Below are 18,415 nucleotides of genomic sequence, written 5' to 3' on the forward strand. Positions count from 1 at the left end.
ATATTCAAGTGTTTTCATTTTTTATAGCAATGAAGATAGGGTCAATGAAATATGGGGGAAATACCATAAATCTGAAAAGTGAAATGTACCCAAGGAACAAAGAAAGGTCAGGTAAACCAGCTGTGTAAGTCAAAGCAATAGCACCAACTGTGGGGTTAGACAGAGATAGTGAGCTGTGGGTCTATGAAGTGAAAGTTGCCACTTAAAGTTAAAAATGAGATAAGCATGTTCAGTTCTATTGTAATCTTTTGCAGTTTTTAGTAGATGAGCCCCAATCTGTTCATTAATTTTGAGCTACTTGGATTATTTTAGAAGATGCTGCAGACCAGCAAAGGAAAACATAGAGGCTAGAAAATTGCTGTTTAATATTGCAGAATTTACTGCTTCCATTCCGACCATGAGCCTAAATTTACACAATGAAATTTGATTATCTCTAATAACAATATTAGATCCTGCACTGGATGGATGAGAATTGAGGTGGTTTTGTTGATTGCAAGGGTTTAATGTTGCATTTCAGAATCTGATGTGGTTTGGCCTCCCTTCCATTAACTGGAAAACCCCTGAGGTTTTACAATTATTTCTTAAAGATAATACATTTAAGATTGCATTGGTAGGCTGAAGAAAAGTCATAAAGGCAAGAAGGGAAGCCCTTAATAACTCTTGAGATTCAGACATGTTCAGCAGTTAGATTGGCTCTGACTTCACCAAGGGTCGACAATGTGTCATTTCCACGAAGCCAAATTGCCCTCTGCCTATATGATATTAATGTGCAAATCAATATTTCAGGGATTAAATTTCCCTTCTTCATTTTTTATGGTTTCTACCTCAATAAGTCTCAAGTCTATTAGAAGAGGCCGGATGATTTAAAATCTTTCACTGCAGAATGGCTTGTCGTAGTCTTGTTTCACAGACCATTTTAGGATTTTCGTTATAGAGACTAAAGGCATCCTAAAGAAGTTGTGAGGCAGTGTAGAGCCAGGCTCAATAGTGTAAAGCCCTTGTTCGATTAAGAGCTAAAAGGTATTGAAAATATAATATATATGTTTATGTAATATATATATATTCTGCTGCTTTAAAAATATTATGTTAATCATCTATTGATTTATTTCAAAATCAATTGAAGCTCCATTCTTATTAGTGATTTGTTCAGCATTCTTGAGGACTGTGTTAATTTTCTTATAGAGTATGCATGAATTAGCTTGGTGTGAAAGTATTGGTGGGGGATTTTCATTTGGCAACATATTCCTAAGGAGTATTTTTAGAAACCATTGTTTGTGAGAGTAATAATCAAGTGGTGTCATTTGCATACATTGTTGTCATAGCCATCATTGCATTTTGTGGCTGAGTGACTTGGCTGATATCTGTTAAATGAGGCCTTCTTCAATTCTCTTTTTTACATTTAGTTTCTAGCACTTAGTAGGGACAATGCTTCTTTTTACGCTCTAGGAGAAACACAATTATAAAAGAAAGTATGTGATTTGATTGGAAATAATACAAAGCAGAAATAAGGGGGGGCTCAAAATAAAAGATTGTGACTTTATCACATAATCTTGGGAAGGCCTACCGTCTATCATTTGGTCGTGTTTTATAGTCTTAAACCATCTGGACCAAGTTCCGCACAGCTGCACGAATTTCATATGTGATAGAACATTTTTTCCATTCAGTGTGAAATGTTCCTTCCTAAAAAACGTACACCAGACTCGCTTAATTTAGTCTGTTAAAAGAAATGCACATGAAAAAGGACAAAAGGCTCTTTAATCTCTGCAAGCTGTTTGTTTTTCTTCAAGATTCCTGTCTGTTTGGGTTTGAAAAGTCATGTTTATTGAGGAGATGATTCTGAGGTGTGACATTAAAATAATATATGATTTTTGGACTGGTGGCCATGCTCCTGCTTAATTTGCAGAACTACTTTTTATGCCTGTCAAAACACAGAGTTAATCTATCCTTATTTACAATTAATCTCAATAAAATTAATCTTAACTATGCTTTATTCAGTGGCTTAAAATATCTAATTATATTCAATTAACTGCTGTCATAGTAATTAACATTGCTTAATTGCCTCTGCATATATTTATGTAAAGCTCATTAGGTGCTGCTGACTCCTTTTCCCTTTTCTACTTGCTATTTTTCTGTTGTCAAACCATTTTCATTTCCCAAGGTTCGACAATGTCAATGAGAACAAATTCTTCACATTTTCTTGAAATGAATGTGATTGCCTTCCTTTGAGAAGATACTTGTTCTGAGCCTTTAAAGACTAATCCATCCCCCCTCTTCATTTTCCTTATCCCTGGTCCCTAGTACACTCACAAAATATTTTCTGTCATTGTTGCTAGAAATATGAGAAGCCAGGTTAAGCTTTGTGTTTATAAATGAAGAGCCTTTCTGTGTCTGCCTACAGGCTGTACCCACAGGCAGAGGGTTGTCTATTTTTCCCCCCATGTAAGACCATTCTAAGGGTTAAAGACTTGGCCAAGGTTCAAACTGAGAAGCGCCCAGGGAAAGTGCATGTGAATATGTACAAGTTTCATGTAATTAGTGCTTAATTATATTAACATATGCAAATTGTCAACTTAGGAGCTTGTTGAGCTGGCAAAGATCAGCTAGGCACAATTGCTGTATTGTTCTGAAACAATAATGGATTTCAAGTTGGATTGTGGAAACACATAACTAGCTATCTAATTTAACTCATACCATGGTGAAATTTCATTAGTCTCCATGGAGACTGGTTTAATTGTGCTGACTAATGTTCTGGGCTGCAGAATATCCTAAAAAGAAAGCGTTGTTTGCCTAATCCACCTTACAATGACACTTGTTTGTACATGTTTCCCTTGTGTGGGAATTTGCATATGCAAATAAATAGCTTCTCTGCCCCATTTGTCATGGCTGTTCATTACCCATGAAGAGGACATTGTTACTAGGCTGTTACTGAGTCTCCCAAGATGGGATAGTGTCAACCAGTCCAGCTACATTCTTTCATAATTTGTTTCTGATTAATAGACCAGAGTGAGTCTCATTCTCTTTGGGCATCTATAAAGGGAAGGTCAGTTCTGTCACAGAAAAGAGTTTCTGCAGCAACTGAAGGACTTTAATTCTTCTTCTTCATCTTCTTCTTCTCCCCTTTCCACCTATTGGTTAACATAATCATATTTGAAATAATGGATTCTTGTTCTAAGAATGCCTCTACTAATAATCTCTAGTTTCCTAAAGCAAAAAGATAGGAAAAGAAAGGATATTCTGTTATTGGAATATTAATCCTGTTTTTGACAGAAAGGTAAACTGATATAATTGCTTTTCAGTTGAAGGAATGGGGGTTTATACAAGTGTGAAAGCATCGGAAAAGGATTAGCATTTTTTTGCATAATGAAAAGCTCTGTTGAATAGGGTCCTGAATGGCTGACTGAATGACTAAGATGAAAGGAAGATGAAAATGCAGGCGTCTCTTTCTTATGTCTCTGCTGTGCTCTCTCTAAAGTTATGTTTGTCCAAGACTTGAGAAAACAAGCAGTGGCTCAGATTTCAGCAACTTTATGAGATGCCCTGAGTTTCCATCATCATTGGGAAGTAATATGTATGACAATAGTGCAGCTAGAGAATGATCAACAGACATTTGTATGTAGAAGAGTTTTCAGAAACATGCCAGGCTAGCCAAATATTGACTATTGAGTATCAAGAATTCCCAGCGCTTTGCTGGCAAAAAACAGTTATTTTAGAAGAGGCCAGTAGTATGGCATGAATATTTAATTCATTTGACAGTGGAACATATAGTGTGCTTTATTTTTTCCCCATCCAATGTAAGTGGGGGAATACTTCACGTGGAAAGAGTTGTATACTCTGAATTTTGGCAATGTTGATTGTTTTAAGTGGTCTATCAGCTTTTGTGCCTGGGAGGGAATAGCAGAAGAGGATAGAGTTATTTTCTTAGGATTGGATTCATAAACTTCTGAATACATTCATCATGTTGCTTTGTCGATGTAGTGTATATTTTGTCTTTAGGAAGTATTTTTTCAAAGGTCTAAGTACTGTGTGTTCACTCTTGGAAACATTTGCTGTACAGTTTTCCCTTGTCACTAGTTAGGGCTGTAACTGGTTATCAGTTGACAATGTGATCAGGGCTCTTAATGATGTTTCTACAACCATAATTAGGGCAGTTAAAATGCCAAAAGTGTTAAGACACTTTCAAAGGTGGGAATCAGTTCCTTTGTATATATGTAAATCATTCAGTGTAGATAATTATTTTTATGTATACATTTTAAACAGGCTCTTTCCGGTTTGAGGTCACCACAACATGATCCATTGAAGGCTGCCCAGAGCAGGGCTGAGAGATTTCTCCAGTTATTAACCTAGCTGGTTTGTCCTGAGGTCGTAGAACTTCCATCTGCCTCATCACTTTGGTGGTTCAGATGCTGAGGTACTGTTATATAAAGACTATATGGAAACTTGGGAAATCAGAAGTGTTTTTCACATAAATTAAAGTGTAAGGGTTGCCTCTCGAGTATAGCATATTGTAAAGGAAAAACTGTTTGATCTTTGTTATATAGTCACCAAAATTCTTTACTGGAGTTCTTTTTAAAATTTGTCAAGAAATTCTGGATTGTTTCAGAAACTTTTATGGTTTACTTTATGATATGCTTGAAAAAAGTCTTAAAAGAACAAAAAAAATCCACATGGAGGCTATTCTTTTACATGCATAAGGTCTTATTAAGGTGTTTCCATAAGAAGAATGTGTTAATTTAAAAAATAAATTCATTTATATTTTAAGACATTGTTAACCAAGCACCATGTGTTGTAACTGGCAGTTTTCCAGCCACCATGGAAGTGGATCACACATGGGCTAATAGTCGCTTATGTGATGTCTGCATTCTTAGGAAATGGGCAAAAGCCCAGGGTATTCCGATATCAAGATTTTAGTAATCAGACAGAAAGCAGAATATATGTTTATATGTGAACAGATGGACCCATGTGAGAACTAAAAGTGCACAATTTCTCTTGGCACTTGTTTTAGTTATCCCTGACGATATAACCAAGACCTCAGTGCACTCACAGTCTTTGATGGCTAAGGACAAAATGGGCTTTTAATGAGGGCTCAGTGGCATTATTTTCTTGCATAAGGATTGTGCCCCCTTGTGATCTGGCTGGAGTTGATATTCTGCTAATTCCCTGGTTTCTAAGCTTCACAAGTTTCCTTGAAAGTTTGATATGGTTTCCCATTTGTTGTATAATCCTCAGCTCAGGAATGGCTGCTCTCTACTCTCCTACTCTTTTAAAGATTTGTCAGTGAAATAAAATATTTGCCATTTTGAGGCGTTTTTGTATGTACACACTCAACTTTGGAAAAATGGCATTGATGTTAAAGTCATTTGACAAGCAGCATCTCAAATAAATTAGCTACTTGAACATTATAGAGATTTTTTTAAAAGACAAGTAAAATTTTAAGAATTTGAGCAGATTGATTTGGTGAATATTTCATAATGCCCTGATGGTCCAAGCAAGTCCCAAGTAGGTGTTTCCAGTGCAGGGGTGCATACACCAGCATTATATATCAGATGACAAATCATTTCTAAAGTTTGCCTGTCCTGGGGATACAATAGTTCTCAGATGATAATTACTACATGGTACACAGTGCACATACCTCTAAAAACAAAATTTATAGGTTCCACTGTATTCTAGCTATAAAAACAGAAAGCATTCAGCAAATATTTCCTCATATCTAAATCATTATAACCAAGGAAAATTGACTTTGGGGTTAAAATATGCATTTTATAACTGTCTATAAAATTATTTTCTTTCATTGTAAAGAAGAAAGGAAACCCATAGCTGTAACAATGTTAAAATATAAGAACATGTGAGCTGGTGTATGCCACCTGGTTGTACTTCTAAAATAGAAACAGAAGGAAACTTTGCAAGAGACATGTTTTTAGAGAATCTTAAAATTTGCCTGTTTGGAAGAATAAGTTGAAGAAGCCCAATCATTGTTAGGTTTATATTTTCTAACATATCTTCATTAAACTGGCAATACTTTTCTAATACGACTTCTCTTAACTTTGTAATGATGCAATTCATTCTTAAGCCTTCCTGAGCCTATGAGTTGAGAATAAGAGTGGATCATCCCTTTTGGTTCAGTAGATACGATTCTGTTTCATCTTCCCTAACACTCCTGTTCTCATACACACACACATACACACCTACCTTTTTTGCATGTTGGTGACTCTTTCCTGCTTAGATACTTTCATAGTGGTAATCTGTGAAAATTTCCCTCCATAGATTAAATTGCTTTCATTTTCTAAGAATTGGCCAATTTAATCTCAACAGAAAAGAGCGGGTAGGATGGAAAGACAACCAGAAGCTATCAAAATGCTAGAGCCTAAGAACTGCCTTAGAGTCAGCTTATTTTAAAATATGGGCTATTGAGTTCAGGAAAAGTAATAATTGACTTACTAACCAGAGTAGGGGTGATGTGAAAATGTGAGAACTCAAATATTGTCACTCAGGTACCTATGGTCACTCAAGCATATTGACTGTTTGGGAAAGGATTTGTTGCATGAATATGAAGCTGATGGAATCACGAAAAGAAGCAAAGCAAATTGTGCAGTGGTTGTTTAAGAGTGATACTGTCTCCTCTGAGAGTGAGTTATCTGTTACTGAGAGAAACCAAGTGAAATCTGGATGACCTCTTATCACTGAGACTGCTCAACATATTTTTATGGTAAATAGGAGGTTACATTAGGTGCTTTGAATGGCCAAAAAGAATCCATGATTCATAAAACTACTGATGATCTCAGTGACTTAAAATGTATTTAATAATCATGAACATGGTGTGAACAAGAACAAAGTTTCCGTTCTGTGTAAGGAAAGTAAATGAAGACAAGGTTGTGATGTTTTAAAACCTGCAGAGTGTACAGAAAGAATGACAGTTAAGGCCAGGCATACCTTTGATTCTGTTTACTTTGGATTCCTTTTTCTTTTTAAATGAGTTTATTTATTTAAACTTAAAATGTAGAAATTTGTAAGTCATCTTCAACTTCATTTTTTTGGTGGGGGGAGGATGGTAATGAAATGACCAACAGGAATTGTGTTAGATATATAAAACAGTTGAGTTTAATTCCTATAATGGGTGATCTTATCCACTTATTCAATCTTTCTGAGCCTCAGTTTCCCCACCTATATCTCAAGGTTGAAAGAAATTACATAAGACTAAGGTGCTGTGAATGTTAAATAAGTGAATATGATAGGACCTGATATCCAGTCCTTTGTTCCTTCATTTCTTTTCCCCTCCCTCCCCCTCCCTCTCTCTTTCTCTCTTTCTTTCTTTCTTTCTTTCTTCTTTCCTGGTTTTAATGTAATGTTCAGCTAATGAGGTTTTGACAAAGCAAACCTAAATAGATGGGTTGAGTAGCAGTGCCCCTTGTCTCCCAAGAGAAAAAGACAGGAATTAGGCAGTGAATATGTCTACCAGATAGGAAATAGAGGTAGGCCTTCTTCTCATATTGTTTTTTCATTGACATGTCCCTAGATGGCATCTAGGTTAGTAGTCCTCCCACATCATTATTTGCTACTCCATCATCACAAGTTGGTTGGGTTCCAAGGGCTTCTAGATATTTAATGCATTTCTGGGTCTTCATTTTTCTAAGAAGCAAATTAGGACAGAAATAGTTTTTAAATAATTTAGACCTTGGTCTATTCACATGAACTCAGGATTACAGACTGTCCATTAAATACAATAATAGAAGAGACCACAATACTTATTTCAGCCTTACAGTTGACCTAGTCTGCTTAAAAGCCTTTGAATTAGAGGATTTTCCAAAACTGGATTAGATGTCGTAGAAACACCTTTATATGTACTTGGTATTAAGATACTTTGATATGCCATGAAAGGAATATAGATACCATTAGAAAATGCCCTATTGACCAAAATTTATACCAACCTAGAAAGAAATACAGCTATTAAAAATCCAGTAATCGCTATAGAACTCTTAAATTTTCTTGGGAAATTTTATGGCCACATTATGCGTCTTCACCTGGCATCCTTTATATTTTTTATAATAATGCATTATTCAATAGGGGACTACCCAGGTTTAACCATAGTAAGATTCATAAGAGTTAATAATTATATAAATGCTAATTTTTTGATCATCTAGAAACTGAAATCTGTTTCTGTTATGGTTTTAAACTCTTTTTATTCTTAATAATTTTCCCCTTGTTATACATGTTAGATAAACATTTATACACATAATTATTTTTTAGATTTTATAAGGGAAATATAAGTATATTTGGACTGTAATTTTCCAATTTTGTATTTGATTATTTCTTAGTATTTATATAAGTTTGGTTCATAATATTTGTTTAAATGTTTCTTAAAAATTAAAATGTGTGCATTATTTATGTTCTAATCATTATAAGAGGGCCTGAATTTGATAGTTCATTTGAGGCATATTTTGTTAAGTCTAAGCATTTATTGAATACTGATCAGGATAAGGAAATCTTTCACTGAAAGAAAAATTATTATTATTTTAGCATTTTTCATGATATTTAAGAGTTTCTTTAAATAAATTTCAGCCTCCATGAGGGCAGCACCACATCTGTATTGACAGTGATGAATATATTATTGGCAACCCCATGGTGCTCAATAAATATCTGTTGAATGAATAATAATTAAAAATATACATAGAAAATGGCAGTCTGTTATACTACTGGAATCTGCCTTTTCTCTTGAAATCTTGTTTCTGAAAAGAAATATACAACTTTAAAAACAGCTGGGCCTGTCTTGGAAAATTCCATGGAGAAAACTATCTTCTAGTGCAATCTAAATGGGTTTTTATATTAGAACCACAGATTATTGCAGTCAGAAGGGATATAACCCAATCTCCTCGTTTAACTGATAAGGAAAGTGAAGCTCATAGAAATTCCTGGGAAGCATCACATAAGTATAGAATGCAGCTGATGAGATTGTGTATGTGTATGCATGTGTTCTCTTTAGTGAATTACATATATATATATATATATATATATATATATATATATATATATATTTACCTTACTTGGCTTAGCTTCTCCTGTATTAAAAAATTCTATTCTATTAACATGAGAATTATTTTTTTTTCTGCTAGGAAATTAATTATTTTTTTTTAATTTGTGGCATTTTTCCAAGCCAAGGAAGTTTTTTGTTTTTCTTTTTTTCTTTTCCTCTTTAAGATGCTCTAGTTCCTATGATGACTGAGTGCTCTGCTCTGGGATTGTAAAGCTAAGCTGTTAGAGATAGACAAAAATTGCCTGGAAGGTGAAAACTTGCAGGAAAAATTGGGGTGGGTCATTTAGTTCTTGAAATGAAGCAGGGTGCAGATTAGGAATCATTATGGTTTGCCAGAAGTTGCTGGTCATAGAAGCCTGTTTAAGTGCTCACTGTCAACAAGGAAATCATGGGCAGCACTTAAAGTGGCTCACCTCTGATTTATTCATAAACCCCACACGAGCACTTGGCTTTGTTCTTGCTCTAGGAAGGGGGACTGATGCCAATAAGAACAGGAATAAAGAGCTCCTTGCATGGTCCAAGAGTGAATAGCACTTTACCTCAAAGCCTGACCTCCTTTCTCGCGGTCTGTTTTGCGAGAGTTGACTCTGATTGGCTGTGTGTCCTCAGATGAATGGAGAGAAGAGGTTATAACAAGGATCTACTCTGTAAACTCCATAGTGTACATAACAAGAACTATGCAACTGGAACTTGGGTTCTGACTTAACCTGAAGGTTGTGATCTTTATGCTAAATGAAAAGGCTTCCTTTTCTAAGAGATTGAAGAGTTTCACTTTTCATAATAGTCAGAAAATATTGTTTATTTCTAATTGAAGAGTACAATGATCTCAGAGTAAAATTGTTTTTGACAATGTGTCCCTACGCTAAAGAAAATCGAGAGAGACTTAATAACATAGCAAATTAAGGGTCTGAGACAAAATAGGTACTACACTGGGGCAGAAACAAAGAAATTGGCTGGCTTGCTGATTGATTAGCTATGTTTATCTGAGAAACTTCATTTGTGTCACTTTGCAAATTATGCTCTGCTCTAGCCGCCCATGTTGAGGGGAACAAGGGGAGAGGACCTTTCAGAGACAGTCAGCTGGCTGGTGTGCACTGGGGCAGAGGTTGAGTGGAGTTACTTAAATCCCCAGAGCAACATTTAGTTAATGTTAGTGTTACATCCCACCCCCACCCCCCATGCCCAATCTTGTTCACTCAGGCTTCATTGCTCTTTTTGATGGAGGTGTTTTCTTATTACATACAGTGCATATATTTACAAGAAAATTTTTTTTTTCCTCAAATTTTTACAACACATTGCACGAACCCAGAAGAGCCATATTAGGAGATGGTGATGAGAGTTAATGATATATCTTTAGATAAAGCCATCCTCCCCTGCAATCACATCAGAGTCATCAGCTCATTTGTCATGGCTGAAGTGAAAATGTCAAGACCAATGAGTGTATGAGTGCTGAAGGGGCGAAAGGGCTTTTGGAGAGAGACATTTTTGTAGGGCTTTTGGAGAGAGACATTTTTGTGCTGGGAGTTGGCCATGGCTTAGATTTAGCTCCAGGGAAATATTGGGATTAGCCAACACTGTGTACAAATCCTTAGCATAACAGAATTAGTTGGGAAAATGGGGAGGTGGGGTCATGAGATGGGCATATTTCTGGAGACATGCTCTAGGCTGCAGTCCAGAAACTATGGAAAAGAATGAGTTGATTTAATTAAAACTATTTTAAGGAGTATGTGATAGGAAGGACCACTGATTTCAGCAAGATTGAAGTTACAGGTTTGAATGGCATCAAGGGAACACCTGTAATAATATCTGTTAAGTTTTAAGTGTTTTCATTAAAAGAATTTCAATCTTCTGTCTAAAAACTTTTCAGGGAGATAATATTTGAAGACACAAAGGTAACATTCAGGTGTAAAGCAGTGTTGATAGTAGACTGGAAGTTAATACTTCATGTAAATAACAATAATTAAGTGAAATACTTGCTACATTGTTGAGTTTACACAAAACCTGGAAGCTAAACTTTCTTTACACAGAGCTCATTCTGAAACTTTAATTGAAAAGTAACTTATTTTCTTTAGTTACAGAAGTCCTTATCTTTGATAGACCAATGACAACAGATTTATTTCATTTTGGGTCCAGTTAACTGTTCTCTTTCAGATAGTGTACCCATACAACCTTTTCTTGTTTAATTCTATTGATTTACAGTGTTAAAGTGAAATAATCTGATACCTGTTTCCTGCCCTTTGAGTATTTGTCATCAAAGAGGCTGATTAGTTTTTTCCCCCAGCTCTTTAGCTGTTTTAAATGTATAATTATCATTGCATGTCATTTGATAGCTGCACTAATTGCTGCCAACCATTGCCTGTTTGCACTTAATGCTGAAACCTGATCAACATCCTGCTTTGGTTGATGTTTGGTGGTAAACTTTAATTAACTCTTATTGCATTGAAGAAGAGTTCAGCCTTGGTGCTAACTAATCATTTACCTTCATTATGTCCTGACAGCTCCACTTGTTCTTGGTCCTAATAGATACACCAGTCAGTAAATAAACCTGCAAACCTCATGCCTTGTAGTTGCTTCACACTGATATTTTGCTACTTAAAGTATAAGATAATTGGGCCCAGATAATTATTTAGTTAGTTTAGTATCTCTAGTTCTACAGACACTAATCTTAAATTGCTTCTTTCATGCTGGACAATTTCATTTTAATAGAAACTGTAGATTTGAGATAACATTATTCCTTCAACATGGTTCCTCTGAACATGCATCTTTTGAATCAATACAATTAAGCTTGTCTCCTGTTGGAATTCTTGTAATTATTTTTCCTGAAATACTTTTCCTGTAATGATATTGAAGTTAAAGTAATCAGGTTACCAGCAGATCATGTAAAATTCAACTCAAAATTGCTGGCTGCTTGATTTTAATTTGTCTGACATCAAGTTTGTTTGAAAAGGGATAATATGTGGGTAAACCAAGGAGCTTATAATTATGGTTGACTTTTGTTTGTTTATAATGAAATCTAATTAAAGTTCATACATTTAAAACACAAAAGTTAATTACTGAATTGCTCCCTTCACTGATGGGCAGCAGTCAAATTAACTTTCACGCCAAAAAAGAAAAAAAAAGTAAGAGAAAAGAAAAAAAGAAACAACAACAACAAAAACCCAAAACAAAAGCATCTTCCTAATAGAAATAAAATAACCAACTAATCTTAGTGATCAAACATAAATTTACCAATATTTCATCCAGAAGAAAACTTGGCATTCCACTTATGTTCCCTATTATGCTAGTCCTAATGTGGTTTTTAATATAAAGTAATTTAAAATATTTACATGGAATATAAAAAGAGACTTGTATTTGTTAGACTCCAAGAGTATTATATAGTAAGAGGCACTTGGTAGTGATTTAAAGAATTATGAATATATAGCTTTCTTCATTAAAACTATTTGAAATCATGTAACAGCATAGAAATCATTGCTCAGGGAATAGGAATGTTTGCTGGAATACCTGACCTGTGATTAGTTTTATGAAGATAATTATGGTAGGTTTAGCCTGCAAGGAATGATGTTTTTTAAATGTACTTACACTGTTATACTTATTGTTATATTGTTTATGAGAGCATATTCATCGGAATGATGAAAGATAAAGAATTATGCAATTGTTTTCTCTTTTAAATATCCTATTAACAGGAGTTCTATAATCAGTTTTACATATGTATAGACAAAGAAGGAAAAATACAAATGTATATTAGAATATATTGTCATCACACTGTATATGAGATAAATATGTGTGTGCAAGGGCTTTCACTAATCTAGCAAGTCTTTTTTAAACCAAATATTGTCATTACATATACCTTAATAAAACCAATTAAGCTTATTTTTTAAATGTTCCTATGTGGTGGTTTAAAAGAATTGTCAACTAAACACCCCGACTGTTGTGCATTTCAGTGAGATTAGTCAACTATATTTTAGAGAATAGTAAAATAAACATATGGAAATGGTTATTTATAAATTTCCAAAAATGATTGATGTAGTCCATGTTTTTTCCAAGGAAAGTAAAAAGTTTCATGTTAAAGCTTCATGTTTATCAGTATTATACTCTGGAAGTTTCAAATATGATAGGGATTAAAAGACAGAGGTCTGAGAAAGAGATTCTGTCCATTACTGAGATGCTTATAAAATTGAGGGTAATATATGCAGTCTTTTAGTATTTTCAGGGAGTGTACTTGTATGTATTTTAAACATAATACCTGGTTGATTTATAGATTTGTATTTATTTAGGGACAAAAAAGTAAGAAATCATATAGTCACTTAACAATAATCCTACTTTGCATAGAGGAGATGATTAATTCTTAAGTATGGCTAGGTCACTGGCATTTAGAGGTACCTCTTTCTTCTTTAGGAACAAAAAAAAAGTCAGTATATTCTCACAATATTGGCAAACAACAGCTTTCTAGTAATAGTTTAGCTGATTAGGACATCCTTACCCTTTAATGAAGCAATCACTAGAAAGCCCCAATGTCAGCTGGAATACTAGCAAAACAGTATCAAGGAATGAATCAGTAAGAGGCACTGAACATAATTACAGTTCATGTCCTTGTCTCACACCAATGCAAACTATTCATTTTCAATTAGAATGAATATGAAAATTAGAAATCAACTAGATCAGTTAAAAGCACCAAAGTTTGTTTACAGCAATAGATCCAGTATTGGGACCATCTTGCCCACTGATTATGAAAATTTCCTGAAGGAAACAAATAAAATGAGTCATATAATGGTGTAATTTGGTTAAAGAGTGATTATTGATTCCTCTCTAAGGAAAGTAGCTGGAGTTTGATTAAAGTTTTAAAGAAAACTGAGTGAAATTCCTATTTCCCATGACTAATCAAATTAAGAGCTATTGGCCTCATTGGTAAAGTATACTTTTCCTCTTCAGTTCTGCAACACATATGTTTAATGCTATGTAATTGTCATACAAAGTCCACATAGGTTTAGTGATGTGAGAATGGGAGAAAAATGAGGGTAGGATGAGAGAAAGAGAAAGAAAAAGAATCAAAGTGGGAGAAGACGACCTTGCATCAACCACAAGGGCCCTATTTATAGAGAAGAAAACAAATCTGCATTGAATAGCTAATTTAGATTTTAATGAGAAAAATGAGAGGGAAACAGGGAAAAATGACTTAGTGACTCGAACACTCATATTTGTCTTTGTAAACTTTCCCTTCTTAAAAATGTGCTTGTTTTAAATGCTGAATATATTTGGTTACATCCTTCTATTCAAACTTAATTACCTTCTCCCCTTTGTCATGACATGGGTGGAAAGTTTTTTGCCGTGTCAGGAGAGGTCGTCACACATTCTTTTGCAGTTCTCTTCATTAATTCCTTCTTGCAGAAGCATTTTCTCTCGTGCTGGGAAGGTAGAAGGGTGTAACAGAAGAGCCCTGAAACATCAGCAGGAAGCTCTAAGCTGGTTAATGCAGTATAATTGTCTGGACATAGACTGGTCTTTGTTTGTGTGGTTCACTCCGAATCAGCTGTAATTAACTCCAGAGTGTTTCCAGATTGCCAGCAAAGAAAAATTACAGCTTTTCTGTTTTAAATTGTAAAGCTCACAAACATTAACTATGCAGATTGCATTTACTTTGATATATTTCTATCCTGCAAGAAAAAAAGCTTGCTTGGCTCCCCTTCCCACCTCTAAAAATGTGCTTTTGTTAAGTTATTTGATTTCGTGTCTATTGAAACATAATGGTTCCTTAATAGTTGGGTTTGAAACCTTTTTACTTAAAAATTTCAATCCTTTAACATCCTTATATTTGCCTTCCTTCTTGCTAATGTTTTTAATACTGCAATGGGAAAGAAGTTATGCAATCTTTTATGAAATACTAAACATCTACTAAAATAAGCAAATTGCAGAGAAAGCCTGCTTAAAGAAAACCACCTCTAAAGGTTGAGATCAAAGATATATTCTGACGTAATCAGTGCTTCCACACAGGTACTTCACCTGTGTTTTGAGATAGACTGTGAGAAAAGTAGATTTCACTACCTTCTTCTCTTGGTCAGCACACCACACCCTTTTAAAAGCTTCTGTACAGTGGTTTATAATTATGAATTCCAGCATGGGTAAAAATGAGGTAGCGGTATTACAGACTGGTACACAAAAGATCTGTCAGCAACTGATGCAAAAAAAAAAAAAAAAGAAAGAAAGAAAGAAAGAAAAAAAAAAAAGTCCAGCCAAAAATCTTTTTTTTTTTCTTTCTTCTGAATTTAACAATAAGGAATTTAAGCCTCAATGTGGCTTTAGCAACCAAAGAAAAGAAGCTCTTGGTGTCTGCATAATACCACTTTGATGGATTTTTTTCATCAGTTCTCTGTACGTGGCAACAAATAAACAAGTATAATTATACTTGTGAAGGTCTATTCATTGCTTTGTCAGGATTAGATATATGTGCCGTTTTCACACTGCGCCTCTCTTTTGTCTTTGCCTAACTCACTATGACATATTGATAGAGGATTTGGCCACAGCAGAGACAGTGATGACCTTTTGGAAACTTGATATAATTCAAGGATTTTTATTTATTTTCTTTTTTTTTAATTTGCAACTTGTTACTAAATTCTCTCATAAGTGGACAACTTTTAACTTGTTTAAAATTGAGTAAAGACTCGCAGTGTCAGGAGGTGACTAAAGAGCAGATGAGAATAAAAACAATAGGCTGAGGAGTGCATTGGTCTCCTTTCCCAGCCCTTAGCAGAGTGGCTATCCTAGCATTCCTTTCCCATTATTCTGTCCTCTTGATCAGATCACGTTCTTTTTAATCATTTCACAAACACTGTCTCACTGGACCGTAGAGGAGTGCTGGGACAATCTCAATTAAAAAACAGAGGTAAAACTGGCCTCTCTGATTTTGGGTTCTAATGGGAACTCTGCTTGCTGAATGCAAAGGAATTCCTCTATTGTTCAGAAAGCACCCCCTTTCATTAGCTTGGCTCCTTGTAGGTGGGTTTGGTCACTTAGCAGAGCAGAGTTTAGGAAGCAGTGACTGCAGACGAAAGCCAAGCAGAACGAGCCAAAAAAAAAAAAGTATTTTTTTTCCCTGGATATTGTCCATTATTTCCGAAAGAGGGATTTGACATGATCAAAGTCACTGATCTTGTGAATTACCAAGAATACCAAAAAATGTGTACACACATTCTAAGCAGACCAGCAGGTATGTATTGCTCTGAATTTAGTTTTAAAATTATATTAGGTTTTCTCTTTGAAAGTTTTTGAGGATTTTGGTGATATTTGAAAATACAATGTTTGGCAGTTGAGACAAGAAATAGGTGAAGACTAAATAGAAACCAGCTTAAATGGTTACACAGACTTTTTGGAATGAATTCTAATGGTTTAAGTTACATGGTTATCTTCATGGTCTTCATACTGAGACTTTATAAAACTTTTGCATAAGTTTCCTCAGTGGATCACATTGATAAAAGAGAAACCTCATCTGACATTGATAACTATAAAATCAGTTAGCATCACATTCAGTGTCACTGTACATACTAATCTAAATGACTATTTAATTGCACAAGCTAAAGTGATTCCATCACTGAAAACCATTGCTATGGTTATAGTTAATAGTTACAGAGAAAATTTAAGACTCAGGTACTGTATTATTATCTAGATAGTTTTGTTATTGTTGGCTTTGAATGAAATGTAAACTTAATTGTATAAAGACTTATGTATTTGACTTAGTTTCTGATTCGTATGTAACTTGAGAAGAAATTGATGGGCAATTTTGTGTAAAATTGTATGGGAATATTATATCATAATATATCCTACCAAATTGGGTTGACCTGGAATGGATTCTTTAACATAGTTTTTATAGAGATATATTTTTTCATATGAAATAGTTTTACTTATTTGAAAGTTACTTCTAGTTATTTAAGGTAAAATATAAAGTATCTATTTTATATAGAGATATATTGAGATAATACATTGTAGAGTCCATTTGGTTTGGGGCCAAAATTACTTACTGCACATTATCTACAACTCATTTGAGGTGTGTTCAGAATGTATATAATAGTTTTAGCAGGTGTTTTTGTGGGCTGAAAACTCTAGTATGGATGAAGATGAAATGGAATTCATATAATTATAAATATATCTTAGAAACTCCTTTACAAAGCATTTGAGAGATTTTCTCATTCATATAGCTAAGGTGAATCTTCTTCCACCTAGATACTAAGACTAGTTGATTATCTTATCATTGGGGAAAGTTCTCTGGGTTCTGAGACTTTACATTTTAATCTAGCATCATTAATTCAGTATTTAGCACCTTGCTTTCCCTCCAGATCTCTAGTCTTTTCCTGACTTTTTCATTTCTTTCACCAGGGGGTTATATTTTAGTCATTTTGGCTTCCTTCAAATGTATACATTGTGCAGAATTGGTAAATGTAAAGGTAAACATTAATGTTTGTGGACTAATTAGAAGATTATTAGGTTTTCATGCTTATGGTTATCAGATTATTTCAGAGGGGCTTAAAAGCTGCATGCATGCCATGAGGATAATTAACCTGGAGCTCATCAATGATTAAAATTACACACTAAGCTTTGTGATATTTGATTCATGAGCAATTAGAATGTCATTTTAACCATCTCAGATACCAAAACGGATTTTTATTTCATTTTCAATCTATGCAGATCTTTTGATATATTCTAAACTGATCACTTCCTCTCTGATTTAGCTGACAAGATTAGATTTGATTACAGTAAAGGGAGCATTAATAAGCTATTCTTCATACTTAATATGTCAGTGACCTTCACTGATGTCTTCCTTCTAAAAGAGCTTTGTGAAAGGAATTTCTAAAACCCTTAGTAATATCAATGATCCAAACATTTTGCTTGTTTTTTTTCTTAACTCTCTTTGCCACTGTGAAGACTCTGCTGGAGTACAGTGGTGGGAGGAGCATTCAGGCTGAGAGAGTTCACGTCTATCATAACCAATACAATATGCAATGTAACATAGCAACAGCAACCTTTCTTATTTCAGAACTTGTCTAGGATATGTGAAAGTGGTGGTTCTTTTAAATTAAGGCCTTGAAGTTATGAGTGCCTTAGATTTTAAGATTTGCTTATCGGTTTCATAAAATCAAGATAGCACCTATATCATAGGCCGAAAGTAAACACTAAAGTTTCAGACCACTCAACTGTTGTGTACAGTGCCATCATTCTGCAAACTGAGAGATCTGCAGGGAATCAGAGAAGCTTAGGCTGTAATCAAGCTTCTATGACTGTAGCTGAAGTTTGCACGCACATGCATACACCACACATAGTACACACACACACAGAATACACCTTTAACCGACTTATGACCAAGTTTCCCCTGGCACTTTACCCTGCTGCCAGAAACTGACATGG

General features: G+C 34.6%; 1 protein-coding gene across 3 annotated transcripts in view; it reads left to right on the forward strand.

The window, feature by feature from the left end:
- The window catches only part of ZFHX4 (zinc finger homeobox 4), a 185,243-nt gene that overhangs the window by 3,255 nt on the left and 163,573 nt on the right, over nt 1-18,415 (forward strand). The window lies entirely within an intron of this gene.

This window comes from Spermophilus citellus, assembly GCF_964194105.1.
Source record: "Spermophilus citellus genome assembly, chromosome: 14".
In the NCBI taxonomy this organism is placed as follows: domain Eukaryota; kingdom Metazoa; phylum Chordata; class Mammalia; order Rodentia; family Sciuridae; genus Spermophilus; species Spermophilus citellus.